Here is a 25,000-nt window from a genome sequence, read left to right as displayed (position 1 = left end):
CATGTAACCAAATACATCATTATAATTTCTCCACCAGGACCACAACTTTACTTGATATGACTAATAATGTCTTGCCCTGAAATATTCTGAGAAATTAATTCATTCCAGACCCAAATTAATTGCCAATATTTGTATAACAACCACACGAGCAGATGAGTTGATAAAATATGACAGATTCACCAAACAATGACATGAACAAGTAAGTCAACTTTAAACTAATAAACTAAAGTAGGCTACATTAACAACAACAACAGGGTTCAAAGTTCAGAGTTCCTTACCTGTGCTGATGTACTGGCCAAGTTATTGAATATAAGAATGTCACCTATAATTTCCTTTATCTTCAAGTGAAGTAATTGAAGATTTATATAAAGTCTCAACTTCTGAGAGAGTGACTCTCACTAAGCCACTGTCAAAAACACTGACACACACACACACACACACACACGCACACACACACACACACACTCTGCCACTGAGTAACACTGAAACACACACAGAGGGCACAGAGGGAACAGAGTGGGAGGGAGCAGAGTAAAGTGGAGAGAGACAGAAGGAGAGAGAGACAGTATGATTTTTTAAAAGCAACGTTGTGAGACGTGAGTCGGACTCTGATCTCTTGGCATGACTTCAGTTGAACTCTCCTTCAATCTCTGTGTATCGCTTGTTTTCCCCCCGCTTGCTGACAGTATCAGTAAATAACACATCGATCCCATTTTGGAGTCCACTGTGGCTGGACCAGGAACCCATGGAGGAAGGGGGAAAGAGAGGTGCTGACATCATGTCCAGAGTCCCCCAGGCTGAGACACACTGGGGGTTAAACCCCCCAACTCTACTCCATCCCAATTACTCTCTCTGGGTCAATAACATGGAAACCCAAGAGACTAAATCAGGATGATCCTGGTACTGTACTGTACATCCTGATAAAAAATCATATCCAGGTGGGTTGAAACATCAGTGGCAGTAGTATTTGTATGTATTTGTATGTTTCGGATGCCATTCTGCTTGTGGGGCCAAATGTTATCCTAGCAGCTTCATTGTCACGTTTTTTCCCCCATACTGAAACAAAGCTGTGCCATGCATTCTGTATTCTGTCTGTATTCTGTCAGTTTAGCAGGCTGGGTCACGGTCTACTGGTCATCGTAAAGTCCAACAATACCCCTCAGTTCTGGGACTGACAGAGCCAGATTACTTTAGGGGATAAAAAGGCCTTAGAGGCTTAATTCTGTGTGTGGTATAATGATGAGAAATTAAAAATAACAGTGCTTTGTGACATCAGACATTTTATCTTGCCTGCCAAATTGAAATAGGCCACTTTGGCCAGGTCTAAAATAGCTTAGTTAGGACGGTATAGAAATAGATCTACTTAGAGTGGGCAGCACCTGGTCAGTATGGGACAGATGGCTGTGAACCCTGCCTGATCATGCTCTGCAAAAAGAGCATACACTGCCCTAAGACTGACTGCAGCCCTCACACTCCAAACGCTTACTGTACAGCTTACATACAGTAGAGCTAGAAATGTGAATAAAGTGATTGACGTTTCTCTAGTGCACTGGGGCAAGGCCTGACACAGGGGCTAACATCAAATGAAGCATGAAAGGGTGTAGTTTTTCACTCAGTGAAATGCTCAGTATGGGGTTCAGGTTTTGGGGTTTTATAACATTGGGTGAACTGCCCAGTGATATTTTTGTCTGTGTGTGTCAGTGGAGGCTCTGCCACTGGGAAGCAGCAGCAGATGGAATTATTTGTGGTAGTTGTTGCTAGGAGGGGTTCATACCAGAGACAGTGTGAGTGTGTGTGTGTGTGTGTGTGTGTGTGTGTGTGTGTGTGTGTGTGTGTGTGTGTGTGTGTGTGTGTGTGTGTGTGTGTGTGTGTGTGTGTGTGTGTGTGTGTGTGTGTGTGTGTGTGTGTGTGTGTGTGTGTGTGTGTGCGAAAGAGTGTATAGCGTGTGCACAGACCGACGAAGATGAATACACACACCCACATACACAAACCAATGATGGGCTGGTTCATGCTGCTCTCTCACAGTTTGTTTATTCTAGCTACCCAATAAAAGGGGTTGGTTTCATAGCCATTCCATTGGAGCTACACTACTGTGAAAAAGACATGAAAAGAACTATGTGTGTATCCTCCGGCTTAAGTAACCATAAAACACAGGTTAATGAGACGATGACTTTTACTGGTTCAAGATGTTCACATTACTAATACCAGGCTGGCCCACAGTAGGTTAACCTCAGGCCTGCTGTTGCTGGTCTCTGGTCTGTATAAAAGCTGGCCTGCCCCATCTGTATCATTAGGGCTATAACACAGTGTTCAGGGAGGCTTGGTTCAGGAAGAGAGATAGTTTGGAGCTGGAAGAGACGGTTCTGGCTGGGAGCATCAGGACCTTTCAAGATGTAAGTCAACTGACAGCATGAAGGGCCTCCTCCCTATCAGCTCTCATTTCCATATGGAGCACACACACTTACAGTACAGTATCCACACTGTCCAACACAAGCATTATAACATTACACACCCACTTAATATGGAAACTCCCATTAACAACCACATACATTCGTGCTTACAAGTACGCAAAACCCACTTACACGGAGTAGTCTATTTCACTGTTTAAAAAGGGCCATGTCAAGGTCACATGACATCATACAAAAATGGGTACAGTACATGTCAACATTTCCATGACAACCTTCACATTCCCAAAGCAAAATAAGAATAGGACCACTCATGAAGTTCACTTGGATAGGAGCAATTACAACATGAAAAACAACAAAACAGACATCCATGAGAACTCTTATGAGTTCAACATGGAGAGGAAAAGATGCTGGGTTTTCCACTGAGGGGAAACAAACAACGGGTTGTCTTAAAAATGCTTGAAATCAGCATTTCAAATGGAGCGAGATTGATAAAACATCCTTTCTGTATGTTTTCATCTGCCAGGCCAGAGAGGGATAAGAGAGAGGGACAGTTCATAACAGGCTTTCAGACCATGAGGTAGACTTCATCTTAAATACGGTTTCTGCAGTAGCAGCAACATAATTTCCAACCTGGTCTCAGGGCATTTTGTATTATTCTGTACGTAAATCCGGGACATCAGTTTAGTATGATGTTTATCAATGTTTATCTATTAATTTGTGGATGTCCATCACCCATTTTGTATGACGTGACGAATTACAATTCGTATTATATGTTACAAATTGGCAATACGTACAAAAAACACTTAAACCCTAAGTCCCTGGCAGAAAGAAAGCATAGCCAAATGGGCTTCAGCCCAGCTTGAACAAAAAAGGAAATAAGGTGCTCGACTGATGGACTTAAAAATCCCAAAAAGTATTCCTTATCCCAGGACACTTGAACAGGTGACTATCCAGGAAAATAAAGAAAAATGAGGACTATGTGTCTGCTTTGATCCTTGGCCTCAGCATGATGCGAATCAGCCTACAGTGTTCTCTCTCTCTCTCTCTCTCATGTGCCCTTTTTCTCTCTATAAAGAATAAGTCCTTCAACAAAAGACTGTCTCAGAGTATTCAAAAACGTGATTTCCTTGTGTTTTATATATACAGTTGAAGTCTGAAGTTTACATACACCTTAGCCAAATACATTTAAACTCAGTTTTTCACAAATCCTGACATTTAATCATAATAAAAATTCCCTGTTTTAGGTGAGTTAGGATCACCACTTTACTTTAAGAGTGTGAAATGTCAGAATAATGGTAATGGTAGATTATTTATTTCAGCTTTTATTTCATTCTTCACATTCCCAGTGGGTCAGAAGTTTACATACACTCAATTAGTATTTGGTTGCATTGCCTTTAAATTGTTTAACTTGGGTCTTCCACAAGCTTCCCACAATAAGTTGTGTGAATTTTGGCCCATTCCTCCTGACAGAGCTGGTGTAACCGAGTCGGATTTGTAGGCCTCCTTGCTCGCACACGCCTTTTTCAGTTCTGCCCACAAATGTTCTATAGGTTGGGGTCAGGGCTTTGTGATGGCCACTACAATACCTTGACTTTGTTGTCCTTAAGCAATTTTGCCACAATTTTGGAAGTATGCTTGGGGTCATTGTCCATTTGGAAGACCAATTTGCAACCAAGCTTTAACTTCCTGACTGATGTCTTGAGATGTTGCTTCAATATATAGACATCATTTTCCTGCATCATGATGCCATCTACTTTGTGAAGTGCACCAGTCCCTCCTGCAGCAAAGCACCCCCACAACATGATGCTGCCACCCCCGTTCTTCAGCTTGCAAGCCTCCCCCTTTTTCCTTCAAACATAACGATGGTCATTATGGCCAAACAGTTCTATTTTTGTTTCATCAGACCAGTGGACATTTCTCCAAAAAGTACGATCTTTGTCCCCATGTGCAGTTGCAAACCATAGTCTGGCTTTTTTATGGCGGTTTTGGAGCAGTGGCTTCTTCCTTGCTGAGCGGCCTTTCAGGTTATGTCGATATAGGACTCGTTTTACTGTGGATGTAGATACTTGTACCTGTTTCCTCCAGCATCTTCACAGGGTCCTTTGCTGTTGTTCTGGGATTGATTTGCACTTTTCGCACCAAAGTACATTAATCTCTAGGAGACAGAACGCGTCTCCTTCCTGAGCCGTATGACGGCTGCGTGGTCCCATGGTGTTTATACTTGCGTACTATTGTTTGTACAGATGAACGTGGTACCTTCAGGCGGTTGGAAATTGCTCCCAAGGATGAACCAGACTTGTGGAGGTTACATTATTTTCTGAGGTCTTGGCTGATTTCTTTTGATTTTCCCATGATGTCAAGCAAAGAGTCACTGAGTTTGAAGGTAGGCCTTGAAATACATCCACAGGTACACCTCCAATTGGCTCAAATGATGTCAATTAGCCTATCAGAAGCTTCTAAAGGCATGACTTTATTTTCTGGAATTTTCCAAGCTGTTTAAAGGCACAGTCAACTTAGTGTATGTAAACTTCTGACCCACTGGAATTGTGATACAGTGAATTATAAATGAAATAATCCGTCTGTAAACAATTGTTGGAAGAATTACTTGTGTCATGCACAAAGTAGGTGTCCAAAACTATAGTTTGTTATCAAGAAATTTGTGGAGTGGTTGAAAAACAAGTTTTAATGACTCCAACTTAAGTGTATGTAAACTTCCGACTTCAACTGTATATATATTTCCACATCATGAGGTTGGAATAATAATGTGAAATTGTGAAAATGATGATAATGCCCTTTTAGTGTAAGAGCTGTTTGAATACTTTTTTGCCAGTTTTGGTGGGATGGAGTTTTGGCCTGCCTGGTGACATCACCAGGCGACATTGGCGGCCCGTCCATTAGGGTGTTAGGGGCAGTACCCCACTTATGATTGGTAAAACTTTTGACTGGTTCAATATATAATATATTGTTCAAACAAGCTGCTGTTCACTTACCTACTGCTCCTCCATCAGCAGCTCAGGGCATTCGGGCTGCAGTCCAGCCAGCCCTTGGATTGCATTGGGATTGCAGGATTTCATCACATGATTTTCACCGCACAAAGTAAATGTACCGCCCAGGGGCCTTGAAATGAACGCCTACACCTTCTGGGTCTGCTCTATCAGGTACTGAAGAGCAAATTGCCATGAACTTGTAAATAAATAATCATGACAGTCATTGGGAGCCTGGGACCTGAACCAGACATCCACATAGGGCTGGGCAAAATATAAAATGAATTACATTTTTATGAGCGTCTGTTCTCATGTTGTCTTTTTGGTCTTGTCTCTGCACATTCCCATTTACACACACACACACCAAGCTCCTCCTCCTGCCATTCACAGGAACAAAGATGAAAGACCAATTCTTCCTCTGACAACAAGCAGTTTCATCTCGCTATTTGCATTTGAGGTTTGGTCCAACAGAGTCGGTCATATGGACACTTAAATAAATGGAGACATTATTTTACTGTAATTGGAGACAACATAACCTTTCTAACTATACCCTTTTTATGTTTCCTCTTCAAACTGAAGAGAATACCCTACTACAGTATACTGGGAGTATCAATGAACATTGATTCTGGAAAATTAATGCCCAGATTCTGTTGTGTGCGGCATTGTGGTACCACTTACCGCTAGCAGTATTTTAGCCACAGACTGTTATACTAGCTGTCTAGACTGTGTTTTATAAATGTTCAATGAGCGTTAAAAACTATTATATAAGGAGTTGGCAACTCGTTCTCAATCCGAGAAATAAGGTAGGCCACTTGATTTCAACATCTGAACAAAGTGGACAGGTTAGCATGCTGTTCAAACAGTTGGAGACAGACAGAAGGGTGTGTTGATAACAATTCAACTGCCATGTTCTCAGAATATAAAATATTAATATTCTAGACACGTTTCATGGGAACGTTGCAAGAACACTAATATATTTGAGACACTTTGACATACATGATTACATTGCGCTTGTTAATTTATACTGTAATTACTATTCAACATGTTCTCACCTGGGATTTGGCTGCAGGGAAGTCAGGCGCAAGAGAGCAGAAATGGGTAACAGCCGGAGCACTTTAATGATGCAAAAAACAAACTGCACCCAGAACAGCAAAATACGGGTTGAAATAACCCGTCGCAAACCAGTCAAAATACACAAAACACTTACAACAAACAATTCCACACACAGACATGGGGGGAACAGAGGGTTATATACACATCAAGTGATGAGGGAATGTAAACCAGGTGTGCGGAAAAACAAGACAAAACAAATGGAAAATGAAAGGTGGATCGGCGATGGCGATTGTAAATTGTAAATTGGATTTGAACTCACAACCTCTTGGTTCACGGTACTCCGATCTTCCTGCTACTGTCATGACTTTCGCGGAAGTCGGTTCATCTCCTTGTTCGGGCGGCGTTCGGCGGTCGACTTCACCGGTCTTCTAGCCATCGCCGATCCACCTTTCATTTTCCATTTGTTTTGTCTTGTTTTTTACATTAGCATGTGATGTTCAGAACTAGCATACCAACCAAAAACTTCCGGTGAATTTACTAAATTACTCATGATAAACGTTCACAAAATACATAACAATTATTTTAAGAATTATAGATACAGAACTCCTTTATGCAATCGCGGTGTCAGATTTTAAAAAAGCTTTTCGGCGAAAGCACATTTTGCAATATTCTGAGTACATAGCTCGGCCATCACGGCTAGCTATTTTGACACCCACCAAGTTTGGGGCTCACTAAACTCAGAATTACTATTAGAAAAATTGGATTACCTTTGCTGTTCTTCGTCAGAATGCACTCCCAGGACTTCTACTTCAACAACAAATGTTGTTTTGGTTCCAAATAATCCATAGTTATATTCAAATAGCTCCATTTTGTTTGTGCGTTCAGGTCACTATCCGAAGGGTGACGTGCGAGCGCATTTCGTGACAAAAAATTTCAAAATATTCCATTACCGTACTTAGAAGCATATCAAACGCTGTTTAAAATCAATTTTTATGCTATTTTTCTTGTAAAATAGCGATAATATTCCAACCTGGCAACGTTGTATTCATTCAAAGGCTGAAAGAAAAAAATGGAGTAGTCTCGTGAACGTGCATCTCAGTCTCACTGTCCCCAGGCTGACCACTTACAAATTCTGCTGCTGTTCTTTGCCCAGAGACAGCAGACACCCTATTCCACTTTCTGGCGGCTTTAGAGAGCCAATGGAAGCCTTAGAAAATGTCACGTTACAGCACAGATGCTGTATTTTTGATAGAGATGCAACAGAAGGACAGCAAATTGTCAGACAGGGCACTTCCTGTATGGAATCTTCTCAGGTTTTTGCCTGCCATATGAGTTCTGTTATACTCACAGACACCATTCAAACAGTTTTAGAAACTTTAGAGTGTTTTCTATCCAAATCGACTAATTATATGCATATTCTAGTTTCTGGGCAGGAGTAGAAACCAGATTAAATTGGGTATGTTTTTTATCCGGCCGTGCAAATACTGCCCCCTAGCCCAGACAGGTTAAATGGAAGACGTTTGGAACCACCAAGACACTTCCTAGAGCTGGCCGGCCGGCCAAACCGAGCAATTGGGGGAGAAGGGCCTTGGTAGGGAAGGTGACCAAGAACCCGATGGTCACTCTGATAGAGCTCTTGAGGTCCTCTTGAGGAACCTTCCAGAAGGACAAACATTTCTGCAGCACTCCACCAATCAGGCTTTTATTGTAGAGTGGCCAGACGGAAGCCACTCCTCAGTAAAAGGCACATGGCAGCCAACTTGAAGTTTGCGAAAAGGCACCGACTCTCAGACCATGAGAAACAGATTCTCTGGTCTGATGAAACCAAGATTGAACTCTTTGACCTGAATGCCAAGTGTCACATCTGGAGTAAACCTGGCACCATCCCTACGGTGGCGGCAGCATCATGCTGTGGGGGTGTTTTTCAGCTGCAGGGACTTGGAAACTAGTTCGGACAAGTCTCTGAATGTCCTTGAGTTGCACCAGCCAGAGCCCGGACTTGAACCTGATCTCTGGAGAGACCTGAAAATAGCTGTGCAGCAACACTCCCCATCCAACCTGACAGAGCTTTAGAGGATCTGCAGAGAAGAATGGGAGAAACTCCCCAAATATAGGTGTACCAAGCTTGTAGCGTCATACCCAAGAATACTCAAGGCTGTACATTTTTTTTAAAAACCTGTTTTTTGCTGTGCCATTATAATGTATCGTGTGTAGATTGATGAGGGACATTAAAAAAGGCTGTAACCTAACAAAATGCGTAAAAAGTCAAGGGGTCTGAATACTTTCTGAAGGCACTGTACCGTCTACTTTTAAAGCCTTGTCTCATGCGCTATCAACCTCCTGAGTGACGCAGCGGTCTAAGGCACTGCATCTCAGTGCTAGAGGCATCACTACAGACACTGGTTCAATTACAGCCTGTATCACAACCGGCCATGATTGGTAGTCCCATAGGGCTGCGCACAATTGGCCCAGCGTCGTCCAGGTTAGGGTTTGGCCCTGGGTAGGCCCTCATTGTAAATAAGAATTTGTTCTTAACTAACTTGCCTAGTTAAATAAATCAAAATGAAATTGAAAAGCCTAAAATATAAAAAAGATAGCAGCTGTGTTGTTAGCCCGCTTAACTTTTGCCTTGTGGAAATGCTCCCATTATTTTGGGTTAATCGAGGAGAAAGAGAACAACATTTTAGTCAAATGCAAACTCTGCAAAGGATGCAAACTCTGCAAAGGAATCCTTGATCTCTGAAAAAGCATCTGGAGGATGTGCACAAAGGCACAAAGCTGGTAGCCAAAGTTCCAGAAATCCGTCAAAGAGGAGAAATCTATACACATTATGATAATAAACAAAGATGCATTTTTTTACATTTTCAAGTGTTCTAACGAAATTTCCATAGGCTTATAAACTGATAACTGCAATTTAAATGGCAATAATGAGAATACAGTGGCTTGCGAAAGTATTCACCCCCTTCGCATTTTTCCTATTTTGTTGCCTTACAACCTGGAATTAAAATAGATTTTTGGGGGTTTATATCATTTGATTTACACAACATGCCTACCACTTTGAAGATGCAAAATATTTTTTAGGGTGAAACAAACAATAAATAAGACAAGAACATTTGAGCGTGCATAACTATTCAACCCCCAAAGTCAATACTTTGTAGAGCCACCTTTTGCAACAATTACAGCTGAAAGTCTCTTGGGGTATGTCTCTATAAGCTTGGCACATCTAGCCACTGGGATTTTTGCCTATTCTTCAAGGAAAAACTGCTCCAGCTCCTTCAAGTTGGATGGGTTCTGCTGGTGTACAGCAACCTTTAAGTAATACCACAAATTCTCAATTGGATTGAGGTCTGGGCTTTGACTAGGCCATTCCAAGACATTTAAATGTTTCCCCTTAAACCACTCAAGTGTTGCTTTAGCAGTATGCTTAGGGTCATTGTCCTGCTGGAAGGTGAACCTCTGTCCCAGTCTCAAATCTCTGGAAGACTGAAACAGGTTTCCCTCAAGTATTTCTTTGTATTTAGCGCCATCCATCATTCCTTCAATTCTGACCAGTTTCCCAGTCCCTGCCGATGGAAAAACATCCCCCCAGCATGATGCTGCCACCACCATGCTTCACTGTGGGGATGTTGTTCTCGGGGTGATGAGAGGTTGTTGGGTTTGCACCAGACATAGCATTTTCCTTGATGGCCAAAAAGCTAAGTTTTAGTCTCATCTGACCAGAGTACCATCTTCCATATGTTTGGGGAGTCTCCCACATGCCTTTAGGTGAACACCAAACGTGTTTGCTTATTTTTTTCTTTAAGCAATGGCTTTTTTCTGGCCACTTTTCCATAAAGCCCAGCTCTGTGGAGTGTAGGCTTAAAGTGGTCCTATGGACAGATAGTCCAATCTTCGCTGTGGAGTTTTGCAACTCCTTCAGGGTTATCTTTGGTCTCTTTGCTGCCTCTCTGATTAATGTTCTCCTTGCCTGGTCCGTGAGTTTTGGTGGGCGGCCCACTCTTGGCAGGTTTGTTGTGGTGCCATATTCTTACATTTTTTAAATAATGGATTTAATGGTGCTCCGTGGGATGTTTCAGAACAGGTGTATATATACTGAGATCATGTGACAGATCATGTGACTCTTAGATTGCACACAGGTGGACATTATTTAACTAATTATGTGCCTTCTGAAGGTAATTGGTTGCACCAGATCGTATTTAGGGGCTTCATTGCTAAGAGGGTGAATACATATGCACGCACCACTTTTCCGTAAAAATAAATGTAGTACAATTTTTGAAACAAGTTATTTTTTTCATTTCACTTCACCAATTTGAACTATTTTGTGTAAGTCCATTACATGAAATCCAAATAAAATTCCATTTAAATTACAGGTTGTAATGCAACAAAATAAGAAAAACACCAAGGGGGATGAATACTTTTGCAAGGCACTGTAACATACACTCAGTGAACAAAACATTAGCATCTTTCCATAACATAGACTGACCAAGTGAATCCAGGTGAAAGCTACGATCCCTTATTGATGTCACTTGTTAAATCCACTTCAATCAGTGTAGATGATGGGGAAGAAACCGGTTAAAGAAGGATTTTTAAGCCTTGAGACAATTGAGACATGGATTGTGTATGTGTGCCATTCAGAGAGTGAATGGGTAAGACAAAATATTTAAGGGTGGCAGATAGCCTAGTGGTTAGAGCATTGGGCCAGTAACCGAAAGGTTACTAGATTGAATCCCCGAGCTGACAAGGTACCCTGAACAAGGCAGTTAACCCATTGTTACTAGGCTGTCATTGTAAATAAGTATTTGTTCTTATTGCCTAGTTAAATAAATAAAGTGCCTTTTGAACGGGATGTCGTAGTAGGTGCCAGGTGCACCGGTTTGAGTGTGTCAAGAACTGCAATGCTGTTGGGTTTTTCAAGAATGGTCCACCACCCAAAGGAGATCCAGCCAACTTGACACAACTGTGGGAAGCGTTGGAGTCAACATGGGCCAGCATCCCTGTGGAACGCATTCAACACCTTGTAGAGTCCATGCCCCAACGAAGTGAGGCTGTTCTGAGGGCAAAAGGGGGTGCAACTCAATATTAAGAAGGTGTTCCTTATGTTTTTTACACTCAGTGTATATTGCTAAGAATGTGAGAGTAGGGTGACTCCCAAGTTTGTCTTGAACCCAGGGCACCAACACCAATGATGAACGCCCTAACCACAGTCCCAATAAGGGATATCTCTAGGAAATGTGCTTATTGGGCCAGTAAAGTTAGGCCCTGTCCAGAATAAACCCTAACCCCTCTTCCCTAAGCACTAGTGTAGATCTGAAACAACTTGATAGGTGTAAGCAACAGGGTGAAGGCACTTTGAAGTAAATCTCAGCTCTGTTAAAAGTACACTCAAGAAAATATTTTATTGATCATAGTGATCCAGATTAAAATGCCCCTCCAACATCAGACGACTATACAGAAAGTCCTTACATTGTTGAAATAAATATAAATATGAACTTGATTGAACAAAACATGCATGTATTGTATAACATAATGTCCTAGGAGTGTCATCTGATGAAGATCATCAAAGGTTAGTGCTGCATTTAGCTGTGGTTTTGGTTTTTGTGACATATATGCTTGCTTTGAAAATGGCTGTGTGATTATTTTTGGTAGGGTACTCTCCTGACATAATCTAATGTTTTGCTTTCGCTGTAAAGCCTTTTTGAAATCGGACAATGTGGTTAGATTAACGAGAGTCTTGTCTTTAAAATGGTGTAAAATAGTCATATGTTTGAGAAATTGAAGTTCTAGCATTTTTTAGGGATTTGTATTTCGCGCCACGCGATTCCACTGGCTGTTGACTAGGGTGGGACGCAAACATCCCACCTAGCCCAGGGAGGTTAAGAACGATGGAGGCCACTCTGTACTTGGGGACGTTCAATGCTGCAAAAATGTTTTAGTACCCTTCCCCAGATCTGTGCCTCGACACAATCCTGTCTCGGGACTTCTAGGGACAATTCCTTCGGCCTCATAGCTTGGTTTTTGCTCTGACATGCACTTCAACTGTGGGACCTTATATAGACAGGTGTGTGCCTTTCCAAATCATGTCCAATCAATTTAATTTACCACATGTGGACTCCAATCAAGTTGTAGAAACATCTCAAGGATGATAATTGGAAACAGGATGCACCTGAGCTCAATTTCGAGTCTCATAGCAAAGGGTCTGAATACTTATGTAAATAAGGTATTTCTGCAAATTATTTTTTATTAATTTGGAAGAAATTCAAAAAACCTGTTATCTTTTGCATTATGGGGTATTGTGTTTAGATTGCTGAGGATGTTTTTTTATTTAATCAGTTTTAGAATAAGGCTGTAACGTAACAAAATGAGGAAAAAGTCAAGGGGTCTGAAAACTTTCCGAAGGCACTGCAAATATAACACGCCAGAGATATGCTGCTGAATGTAATATACGGGTTACTTGAAAAAATTAACTGTAAACTGTAATAATATTACAATATTTGAAGACAGTAAGTCGTTATATTTCTCCATTACATATAAAAGTAATATATAACTGTAATATATTACTGTTAGTAATATATTATCCCCAACACTGGTCCCAAGTGATTATGTTGCAATTTGTCTATTTTTCCACAATAAAACTTGGAGATGGAACTGCGTTGTGTATTGTTTGGTATAACTGGCATCATCATTACTTAAATGGTAAATGAGAGGAAGCACAGACATATTACTATATATACACATTTCTGATATTCTGAGAATATGGCAACCATGTTCTATGTATGTTTCTATCAGAAGCAACACTACCACCTGGGCCATGTTTCAGCAACAAATTAGGAATGTTACAGATTGAAATGCAATGACGAGAGCTGATGTGATTCCTTATCAGAGACACATGTTTGTTCTACATGGTTGGTATATATGGTGTGGATTTCAAAAGGACGATAGAGAGTTCTCTTTTAGATGCTCAGCTACAGTATCTAGAATTTTACCGATTCCCATTTTTAAATTAGAAACGCATTTTAATTAGATCAGATAGGTGTGTTGTACCTGTTGCCAAATATTGACATTAACATAAATTGCTAAGAAGGTGAGAGTAGGGTGACTTCCCAAGCGGGTCTTGAACCCAGGCCACCAGCACCAAAAACAAACACCCTAACCACTGTCCCAATAAGAGCTAGGATGTGTGCTTATGGGGCCAGCATAGTTAGGCCTTGTCCAAAAGAAACCCTAACCCCTCTTCCCTAGGCACTAGTGTAGATCTGAAACAACTTTTGTGTCTAGAACATTAATATTGTGTATTCTGAGAACATGGCAACCTTGTTCTGTGTATGTTTGGTGGAACATTGATGGACTATTCTCCTAACCCTCAGAAAACTGGACACATGAATGTTCTTACAAAAAAAGTTTTAAAAAATGTGCCCTCTATAAATAACTATGAAGTAAGTTGTTGTTATCTCTTAATTTAGACAGATGATATAGAGCAGCAGGAGACAGAGGACTTTAACTGTCTTAACAGCATTTGGACTCTGTAACCCCCCAACCTCCCTACTCATTTTTTACTGCACAGACACATGAGACATGATGAGACATTATGGATGGTCTCATCCTCCCCTTTACATGAAACTGAATCCCCACACATGGACCCCCGGAATACAACTGTCTCTATGACATCATCACCTAAAAACAACATAGTGCCTCATCACTGACCTGTGGGTCTGAGTCACAGACAAACTGTGGCTGTGCGTGCAGCGAGGGAGAGAGAAAGAGAGAGAGAGAGAGAGAGAGAGAGAGAGAGAGGGAGAAGAGGGAAACAGGGACAGAGAGCTAACGGATGGGAGAGGAAGGGAGAGGAAGAGAAAAAAAGGAGGAATGTTGATAATGACAGTGGTGGGGAGAAGAGACAAAGCGAGTAAAGAGAGATCGAGAAAGAGATAGAGATAGAGAGAGATGCTTCTCTTGCCTCGGAGTGAGACAGTTTAATGTACAGCTGTACTCCTGTCACATGGACATGAATCGGGGAGGGGTTTATGGTTTTATGAGTCCCGTATGAACCTCTTGTCTAGTCATAAAACTGGCTTCTACACTCACACTGACACACACCTACACATTCAAGTAAACACATAGTCAAACACAAAATATACACACATACATACTAGGGCTGCACAAATAATTGAATTCACATCGCAATATTGCAATGTGCAAAATCGATATTACAAGATTCATAATCGCACACAATATTTAGAAATGCCTCTAAGCCATGCGTAATGTCTGTTTTTATAGTTTACTCGTTTGTCATCTCTCTCTCTCTCTCTCTCGTCTTGTGGCTGCTTCCCACACACACACCAAGCTCCGCCCCCTGTCAATCAAGTAGCGCATTATTATTTATTCTTCTTCTTCTTTATGGTTTAATGGCAGACTACAACCTATAATGTGTATTGCCACCACCTACTGAACGGGGTAGTGAACAAGATAATACATTTAACAATTCCATTGTGGGAAAAGGGGGGAGGGGTGGCAGAAACTAAAATACTAAAATAGACACAGTCCAAACCAAAACACATCCCTACACAGGCTCAGGGGCTCGAAAAGTCGACGACAGGATTCCTCGCAAGGCCCAAAAGATGTCAGCCGCACTCACAATAAATCAGAGTCTATGTTGCAAAACTGCTTTTCTAGCGCTGACTGGAATATGTTTCAAGACTGCTGACATGCTAACCACCTCCATCTCAGGCTTCATCAGAAAATGCATTGCCGACGTCCCCACAGTGAAAGTTTGCTCTTCCCAAATCAAAAGCCCTGGATTATCAAATCAAATAAAATTGTATTAGTCACATGCGCCGAATACAACAGGTGTAGACCTTACAGTGAAATGCTTACTTACGAGCCCCTAACGAGCCCCTAAAAATATGGATAAGAATAAGAGATAAAAGTAACAAGTAATTAAAGAAAAATAACAATATATACAGGGGGGTGGCGGTACAGAGTCATTGTGCGTGGGCACCGGTTAGTTGAGGTAGTATGTACATGTAGGTAGAGTTAATTAAAGAGTTAATTAAAGTGACTATGCATAGATGACAACAGAGAGTGGCAGTGGTGTGGAGGAGGGGGGGGGGGCAATGCGAATAGTCTGGGTAGCCATTTGACTAGATGTTCAGGAGTCTTATGGCTTGGGGGTAGAAGCTGTTTAGAAGCCTCTTGGACCCAGACTTGGCGCTCCGGTACTGCTTGCCATGTGGTAGCAAAGAGAACAGTCTATGACTAGGGTGGCTGGAGTCTGACAATTTTTACGGCCTTCCTCTGACACCGCCTGGTATAGAGGTCCTGGATGGCAGGAAGCTTGGCCCCAGTGATGTACTGGGCCGTTCGCATTACCCTCTGTAGTGCCTTGCGGTCGGAGGCTGAGCAGTTGCCATACCAGGCAGTGATGCAACCAGTCACCTAGGTACGCGTTAAACTAAAGGACAGAGCTATCGCAGCCAACCCCGAGGCTACCGCTGAGGACACAAACGCTTACAAGAAGTCCTGCTACAACCTCCGCAGAGCCATCACTCCGGCAAAAGCGCAATATAGGAACAAGATGGATTCCTATTACACCAGTTCCAACGCTCGCATGTGGCAGGAACTAGAGTCCATTATGGATTACAAAGGTAGACCTAGCGGTGATCTATCCAACGATGCCTCGTTTCGACAAAAACAACACCAAGCCCTGCACGAGGGCTCCGATGCTCGCATGTAGCAGGGTCTATAGTCCGTTACGGACTACAAAGGTAGACCTACAAAGGTAGACCTAACCATGATCTATCCAACAATGCCTCTCTACCAGACGAACTTAATGCACTTCATGCACGCTTCGACAAACAACACCAAACCGTGCACGAGGGCCCCCGCCGCCCCAAAAGGACTAGGTGATCTCGCTCTCCGAGGCTGACGTGAGTAAGGTTTTTAATTTGGTCAGTACTCGAAAGGACAAGGGGTCAGACGGTTTTCCATAGCGCACTCTCAGAGCATGCGCAGACCAGCTGGCAGGCATTTTCATGGTAATTTTCAACCTCCTTATCCTAGTCAACCTCTCCTTGTCCCACATGTCTCAAGCTAACCACCATCATTTCTGTTCCGTATGGCTATCTTTCACAATGACTACCGCCCTGTAGCACTAACATCTGTCATCATGAAGTGCTTTGAAAGGCCATGGCACACATCACCTCCATCATCCCAGACACCCTAGACCAGGGTTCCCCAACTGGCGGCCCACGGACCAAATCTGAATGATTCATATTTTTTTAATTTAAAACTAATAATAATAATAATAATGCAAATCTCGGACCCTAGATACAAAAACTCCCAAATGCAATGTCCTAAGAAGGAAGTTAACCTATCTAAATAATGCAAAAGTTACATTTTAACAGTCAACTAAAAAAAAGGCAGCGGACCATTTTGTGGGGCTGAAACGTAAAGCTGCAACCGCAGCTCAATCAATTGGAGGTGCACAGCGTCTGGTGCTGAAAATATAGCTAACTTGTTATGCAAGTGTTGCAGAGCAACAAATGGAGAAAACCTAGACCAGTCGAGGAGTTAGCCTAGGCTTATATAAAATAGAGTTTCGCACAATTGACCCAGCATCGTCCGGGTTATGGTTTGGCTGGGGTAGACCGTCATTGTAAATAAGAATTTGTTGCCTAGTTAAATAAAGGTTAAATCAAAAAAAAATTCAACAATAACTTAACTGGCTGAGGTAGGTTGCAGTATGAGGCTTAACAGTAAAAAAAAGTTAGGGCCTAATATAAGCCTAATTTAAGATTTTTTTTATTAGGCCTACTTACAATTCCAAATGGCCAAAAATGTAGAATCCTACAGAAAACAATAATTTAAAGAAAAAAGGCGATGTCTGTATCTGAATGTCTGTATCGGGATAGCCTGCTCCAGTAATGACAGAACAAACAGAAGATAATGTCAGCTTGAGACCTAAATATCCCTGGATAAGCACTCACAATAATGTTAGTATTTAATAAATACAGTCATATAGGCCACTAAAATACTTACTCAATGGGAAAATGTGCATTTCCCCTCGGACACAATCTTGTGGATGTCACGTGAGATGAATGTGATTTTGATGTGTAGGCAGTCCTCGATTGACTTATGTGAAAGCCGGTTCCTGTAGTGAATCTATATTTCGATCATAGAGAAAAATGAGGACTCGCAGGTGTAAGTCGATCCAAACATTGTTAGAACATAAAATGCACGTTTCTTTATTGTGCTGTATTCTTCTGAGCATGCCACCCAAAACGCATACAAGGACTTGGCACTCCTGAGCGCATCCCTGATTTGGCTCGACGTCTGGAATTCATTCAGCTCAGTTTGAATTGCGGCCTCATCCAGCAAGGGTATCGTTTTCTTAGCAAGGGAGGATCATTCTCCACCTGGGCAGACTGTGAGAGGATCACGTACAAACACAATGATATCCTTGGGCATGCTGTAGCCTTCAGATCTGGTGGTGAAGTTGCCTTGTCTCTCTGCCTGTCGTTCTTCAGTGTGCTGAAGTGCAGTAGCCTTCCAGATGACAAGTGCAAATCAAACAACTCAAGCTTCCTAGTAAAGGCCTAAAGTTTTTCCACCATGTCCACGACTGTTTTCCCTCTTCCTTGTAACAGAATTAATTTGTCAGACAAAGAGGCAGTGTGTGTAGCTTGCGGTTAATGCTTCAATGTTTCTGTGTCGGGCCTCTGTCTGGAGCGGGAAGGACACATTGAAAGTATCATGCTTAGATTCATAATGATGTCTGAGATTTAATTCTTTGCAAACAGTGACATTTTCTTTGCAAATAAGACACACTGGCTTAGCATTGGGAAAAGATGGTAAAATGAATGCATATGTCGCTGTACATTCTTCCCTGAAACTTCGATTGCCATTATTCACCTTGATTTTGATACTTTTTGAGAGCAACATTTTCTCATGCTATCAAGCTAAATGTTCTGAATGAATGTTGATGTAAATAAAATAGCGTGGTGGTTTTCCCCACCAATCAATGCACAGAGAAATAGACTAATTGAATAGAGACATGGTGATTTTATGAGCGTAATCAGATCAAAATGATTATGTTATTGTCACTTATTATGTCATTGTCAGTTTATTGTGTACAAATCAGATGTGTTAAAAATGTTGTTCAATTTGAACCCTGCCCTAGACCAAATCAATTTGCATGCCGATACAGATCTACAGTACAGACGATTCACCTGCAATTTCACAACACACTGCCCTCTTCCACCTGGACAATACCTATGTGAGAATGCTGTTCATCAACTACAGCTCAGCATTCAACACCATAGTGCCCTCCAAGCTCATCACCAATCTCAGGACCCTGGGACTGACTACCTCCCTCTGCAACTGGATCCTGGATTTCTTGATGGGCTGACCCCAGGTGGTGAGAGTAGGCCACAACACCTCCGCCACACTGACCCTCAACAAGGGGGCCCCCCAGATGTGTGTACTTAGCCCCCTCCTGTAATCCCTGTTTACCCACAACTGTGTGGCCATGCACGACTCCAACTTGATCATCAAGTTTTCTGACGACACGACGGTGGTAGGCCTGATCACCAACGGGGCCGCAGAGGAGAGGGTCAAGAGCTTCAAGTTCCTTGGTGTCCACATCACTGAGGACTTAACATGGTCTTCTCACACCAGAACAGTCGTGAAGAAGGCATGGCAACGTCTCTTCTCCCTCAGGAGTCTGAAACGATTTGGCAAGGCCCCTCAGATCCTCACAAACTTTTACAGCTGCACCATTGACAGCATCCTGACTGGTTGTAACACCATATCGTATAGCAGCTGCACTGCTCGCGACCGGAAGGCCCTATAGAGGGTGGTGCGGACAGCCCAGCGCATCACTGGGGGCGAGCTCCCTGCCATCCAGGACGTACAGTACATGCCAGGCGGTGTCTGAGAAAGGCCCGAAAAATTGCCAAAGACACCAGCGACCCGAGACATGGACTGTTCTCCTTGCTCCCATCTGGCAGGCGGTAGCGGTGCATCAAGGCTCAGACAAACAGACTCCTAAACAGCTTCTATCCCTTGGCCATAAGACTGTTAAATGGCTAACAACTACTGCTCTCCCTCTTCCACAGACTATCCACATGGTCACTATGCCTGTACACAGGTCTCTACCCACTCAGACACAACCTACTGTACGGTGCTGCTAAAACGATTATTGATCAGATATATTACTCCATTACACTGCTGTCCATTGATTATTGATTGCCATTAGTATTTATCTATTTATACTGCTACTGGTCAATATTACTCCTTTTTACATGTATATATTACCATAAGTATATTACCGTAAGAATTTATATATTCTTGCTACCAGTCACTTCTCAGCCCTGTTTACATGAATATCCGACTACCAGTCTTTTATTATTTTATTTCACCTTTATTTACAAGTTCTCATTTACAACTGTGACCTGGCCAAGATAAAGCAAAGCAGTGCCACAAAAACATCAACACAGAGTTACACATGTAATAGACAAAGTACAGTCAATAACACAATAGAAAATCTGTATACAGTGTGTGGAAATGAAGTAAGGAGGTAAGGCAATAAATAGGCCATAGTGGCGAAGTAATTAAAATTTAGCAATCAATTTAACACTAGATAGATGTGCAGATGAGGATGTGCAAGTATAAATACTGGTATAAATACTGGTGTGCAAAAGAGCAGAAAAAAAATATGGGGATGAGGTAGGTAGTTGGTTGGATGGGCTATTTACAGATGGGCTATGTACAGCTGCAACGATCGGTATGCTGCTCTGACAGCCGATGCTTGAAGTTAGTGAGGGAGATATAAGTATTCAACTTCAGTGATTTTTGCAATTCGTTCCAGTCATTGGCAGCAGAGAACTGGAAGGAAAGGCGGCCAAAGTAGGTGTTGGCTTTGGGGATGACCAGTGAAATATACCTGCTGGAGCGCGTGCTACGGGTGGGTGTTGCTATGGTGACCAGTGAGCTGTGATAAGGCAAAGCTTTACGTAGCAAAGACTTACAGATGGCCTGGAGCCAGTGGGTTTGGCGACGAATATGTAGCGAGGACCAGCCAACGAGAGCATACAGGTCGCAATGGTGGGTAGTATATGGGGCTTTGGTGACAAAATGTATGGCACTGTGATAGACTGCATCCAATTTGCTGAGTAGAGTGTTGGAGGCTAATTTGTAAATGACATCGCCGAAGTCAAGGATCGGCAGGATAGTCAGTTTTACGAGGGTATGTTTGGCAGCATGAGTGAAGGAGGCTTTGTTGCGAAATAGGAAGCCGATTCTAGATTTAACTTTGGATTGGAGATGCTTAACTTCTCTAGGGCCAGTGGGACGATTTCGTCCCACCTACGTAACAGCCAGTGGAATCCCGTGGCGCGTTATTCAAATATCTTAGAAATGCTATTACTTCAATTTCTCAAACATATGACTATTTTACACCATTTTAAAGACAAGACTCTCGTTAATCTAACCACACTGTCTGATTTCAAAAAGGCTTTACAACGAAAGCAAAACATTAGATTATGTCAGCAGAGTACCCAGCCAGAAATAATCAGACACCCATTTTTCAAGCTAGCATATAATGTCACATAAACCCAAACCACAGCTAAATGCAGCACTAACCTTTGATGATCTTCATCAGATGACAATCTTAGGACATTATGTTATACAATACATGCATGTTTTGTTCAATCAAGTTCATATTTATATCAAAAACCAGCTTTTTACATTAGCATGTGACGTTCAGAACTAGCAAACTTCCGGTGAATTTACTAAATTACTCACGATAAACGTTCACAAAAAACATAACAATTATTTTAAGAATTATAGATACAGAACTCCTCTATGCACTCTCTATGTCCGATTTTAAAATAGCTTTTTGGTGACAGCACATTTTGCAATATTCTAAGTAGATAGCCCGGCATCACAGGGCTAGCTATTTAGACACCCACCAAGTTTAGCCCTCACCAAAGTCAGATTTACTATAAGAAAAATGTTATTACCTTTGCTGTTCTTCGTCAGAATGCACTCCCAGGACTTCTACTTCAATAACAAATGTTGGTTTGGTTCAAAATAATCCATAGTTATATCGAAATAGCGGCGTTTTGTTCGTGTGTTCAAGACACTATCCGAAAGGGTAAAGAAGGGTGACGCGCCCGACGCGTTTCGTGACAAAAAAAATCTAAATATTCCATTACCGTACTTCGAAGCATGTCAACCGCTGTTTAAAATCAATTTTTATGCTATTTTTCTCGTAAAAAAAGCGATAATATTCCGACCGGGAATCTGTGTTTTAGTACAAAGAGAGAGAAAATAAAAACATGGGGTCGCCTCGTGCACACGCCTCAGTGTCATTGTCCTCTGATAGACCACTTACCAAAGGCGCTAATGTTTTTCAGCCAGGGGCTGGAATTACATCATTCAGCTTTTTCCCGGGTTCTGAGAGCCTATGGGAGCCGTAGGAAGTGTCACGTTACAGCAAAGATCCTCAGTTTTCAATAAAGAGAGTCAAGAAGAACAAGAACTTGTCAGACAGGCCACTTCCTGTAAGGAATCTTCTCAGGTTTTTGCCTGGCATATGAGTTCTGTTATACTCACAGACACCATTCAAACAGTTTTAGAAACTTTAGGGTGTTTTCTATCCAAAGCCAATAATTATATGCATATTCTAGTGTCTGGGCAGTAGTAATAACCAGATTAAATCGGGTACGTTTTTTATCCGGCCGTGTAAATACTGCCCCCTAGCCCTAACAGGTTAATGTGAGTCTGGAAGGAGAGTTTACAGTCTAGCCAGACACCTAGGTATTTATAGTTGTCCACATATTCTAAATCAGAACCGTCCAGAGCAGTGATGCTAGGCAGGCGGGTGCGGTCAGCGATCGGTTGAAGAGCATGCATTTAGTTTTACTAGCGTTTAAGAGCAGTTGGAGGCCACGGAAGGAGTGTTGTATGGCATTGAAGCTCGTTTGGAGGTTTGTTAACACAGTGTCCAAAAAAGGACCAGATGTATACAGAATGGTGTCGTCTGCATAGAGGTGGATCAAAGAATCAAGTAGTTAGTGAACCAGGCGAGGCAGTCATTAGAGAAACCAAGGCTGTTGAGTCTGCTGATAAGTATACGGTGATTGACAGAGTCGAAAGCCTTGGACGGCTGCACAGTACTGTTTTTTATCGATGGTAGTTATGATATCGTTTAGGACCTTGAGTATGGCTGAGGTGCACCCATGACCAGCTCGGAAACCGGATTGCACAGCGGAGAAGGTACGGTGGGATTTGAGATGGTCGATGATCTGTTTGTTCACTTGGCTTTCGAAGACTTTAGAAAGGCAGGGCAGGATGGATATAGGTCTATAACAGTTTGGGTCTAGAGTGTCTCCAACTTTGAAGAGGGGGATGACCGCAGCCACTTTCCAATCTTTAGGAATCTCAGACAATACGAAAGAGAGGTTGAACAGACTAGTAATAGGGGTTGAGACAATGGCGGCAGATAATTTTAGGAAGAGATGGTCCACATTGTCTAGCCCAGCTGATTTGTAGGGATCCAGATTCTGCAGCTCTTTCAGGACATCAGCTGTCTGGATTTGGGTGAAGGAGAAGCGGGGGGGGGGGGGGGGGGGGGGGGGGCTTGGGCCAGTAGCTGCAGGGGGTGCAGAGCTGTTGGCCGGGGTTGGGGTAGTCAGGTGGAAAGCGTGGCCAGCCGTAGAGAAATGCTTATTGAAATTATCGATTATCGTGGATTTATCAGTGGTGACAGTGGGCAGCCGAGAGGATGTGCTCTTATTCTCCATGGACTTTACAGTGTCCCAAAACCTTTTGGAGTTAGTGCTGCAGGATGCAAATTTCTGTTTGAAAAAGCTAGCCTTTGCTTTCCTAACTGACTGTGTGTATTGGTTCCTGACTTCCCTGAAAAGTCGCATAGCGCGGGGACTATTCGAAACTAGTGCAGCGTGCCACAGGATGTTTTTGTGCTGGTCAAGGACAGTCAGGTCTGGAGTGAACCAAGGGCTATATCTGTTCTTAGTTCTACATTTTTTGAAAGTGGCATGCTTATTTAAGATGGTGAGGAAGGCACTTTTGAAGAACAACCAGGCATCCTCTACTGACGGGATGAGGTCAATATTCTTCCAGGATCCCCAGGCCAGGTCGATTAGAAAGGCCTGCTCGCAGAAGTGTTTTAGGAAGCGTTTGACAGTGATAAGGGGTGGTCGTTTGACCGCGGACCCATAACGGAGGCAGTGATGGCTGAGATCCTGGTTGAAAACAGCAGAGGTGTATTTAGAGGGCAAGTTGGTCAGGATGATATCTATGAGGGTGCTCATGTTTACGGATTTGGGGTTGTACCTGGTAGGTTCCTTGATAATTTGTGTGAGATTAAGGGCATCTGGCTTAGATTGTAGGACGGCCGGGGTGTTAAGCATATCCCAGTTTAGGTCACTTAACATTACGAACTCTGAAGATAAATGGGGGGCAATCAATTCACATATGGAGTCCAGGGCACAGCTGGGGAGCTGGGGAGCTGGGGGGGGGGGTGGGGGTCTATAACAAGCGTCAACAGTGAGAGACTTATTACTGGAGAGATGGATTTTTAAAGTAGTAGCTCAAACTGTTTGGGCATAGACCTGGATTGTAGGACAGAACTCAGCAGGCTCTCTACAGTAGATTGCAATTCCGCCCCCTATAGCAGTTCTATCTTGACGGAAAATGTTGTAATTGGGGATGGAGATTTCAGAATTTTTGGATGCCTTCCTAAGCCAGGATTCAGACACGACTAGGACATCATTTTTATGTACAAACCCACCCGAACCTCTCCATTATCTTTTTGAGGAGCAAATCACGCTTCTTCTGCTTCATGGACACACAAAAAACTAAATAAGACCACTTCTTTATGCAACATTACTCATTGTATCCATGATTTTTATAGAGACTTCAATCGAAACTCCCAGGAAACTCCATCGGTCTAAAACCGTCACTCCGAGTCAGAATTGGGCTTGGTTTTACAAGATTCCATCACAACTTTACTTCCCTTGTTTCCTTTCTTGTTTGCCACTGTAACCCACTCATTCTCACTCTCAACTTCTCCCCACGTGCCATTAATTTAAAAAAGAACATTCGCTGCTGCCATCTCTAATCTGCCTGCCTTTATGGTCCGTTACTCCTCCTTTTTGTTAGATTCCCTATAAGTTGTTCTATTCTTGCAGTCAAGAAATTGTTCCAAACAAGAACGATGCGGCTTTCCAATTTCCTTCTTAATACAATACCAGTCAAAAGTTTGGACACACCTACTCATTCAAGGGTTTTTCTTTATTTTTACTATTTCCTACATTGTAGAACATAATCAAAACCTATTTCTTACAATTACTTGCTGTACTGTTTCATTGTTCATTTGTTCAGTCGTTTCATTCTCAACCAGGATTTCATCATACATGTCAAGCAGTGAAGTTTCAGCTCTGTCTGTCCGTGGCCTCTCTTCCTCGGTGCGCACTGTGTCCGTTTCCATCTTGTCCAGCTGTGTGTATGTAATCATAGTAGCGATCCTTGTAC

At 42.4% G+C, this 25,000-nt stretch overlaps 1 protein-coding gene across 4 annotated transcripts in view; it reads right to left on the bottom strand.

Annotated features, from left to right (window-relative positions):
* Nucleotides 1-25,000, bottom strand: part of LOC106584205 (palladin) — a 135,740-nt gene that overhangs the window by 76,670 nt on the left and 34,070 nt on the right. The window contains exon 1 of one of the 4 annotated variants that reach the window (XM_082967979.1): nt 279-560. The exons of the other annotated variants lie outside the window; for them this stretch is intronic. The gene's annotated coding sequence lies outside the window, so the exon portion shown is untranslated. Of the gene's footprint in view, nt 1-278; nt 561-25,000 lie in introns of those variants that run through there. 4 annotated transcript variants of the gene reach the window in all.

Source organism: Salmo salar, chromosome 23 (genome assembly GCF_965601325.2).
Source record: "Salmo salar chromosome 23, fSalSal1, whole genome shotgun sequence".
NCBI lineage: Eukaryota > Metazoa > Chordata > Actinopteri > Salmoniformes > Salmonidae > Salmo > Salmo salar.
Note: the sequence above shows the minus strand (reverse complement) of the source record. Positions and strands in the feature narration are given on the sequence as shown.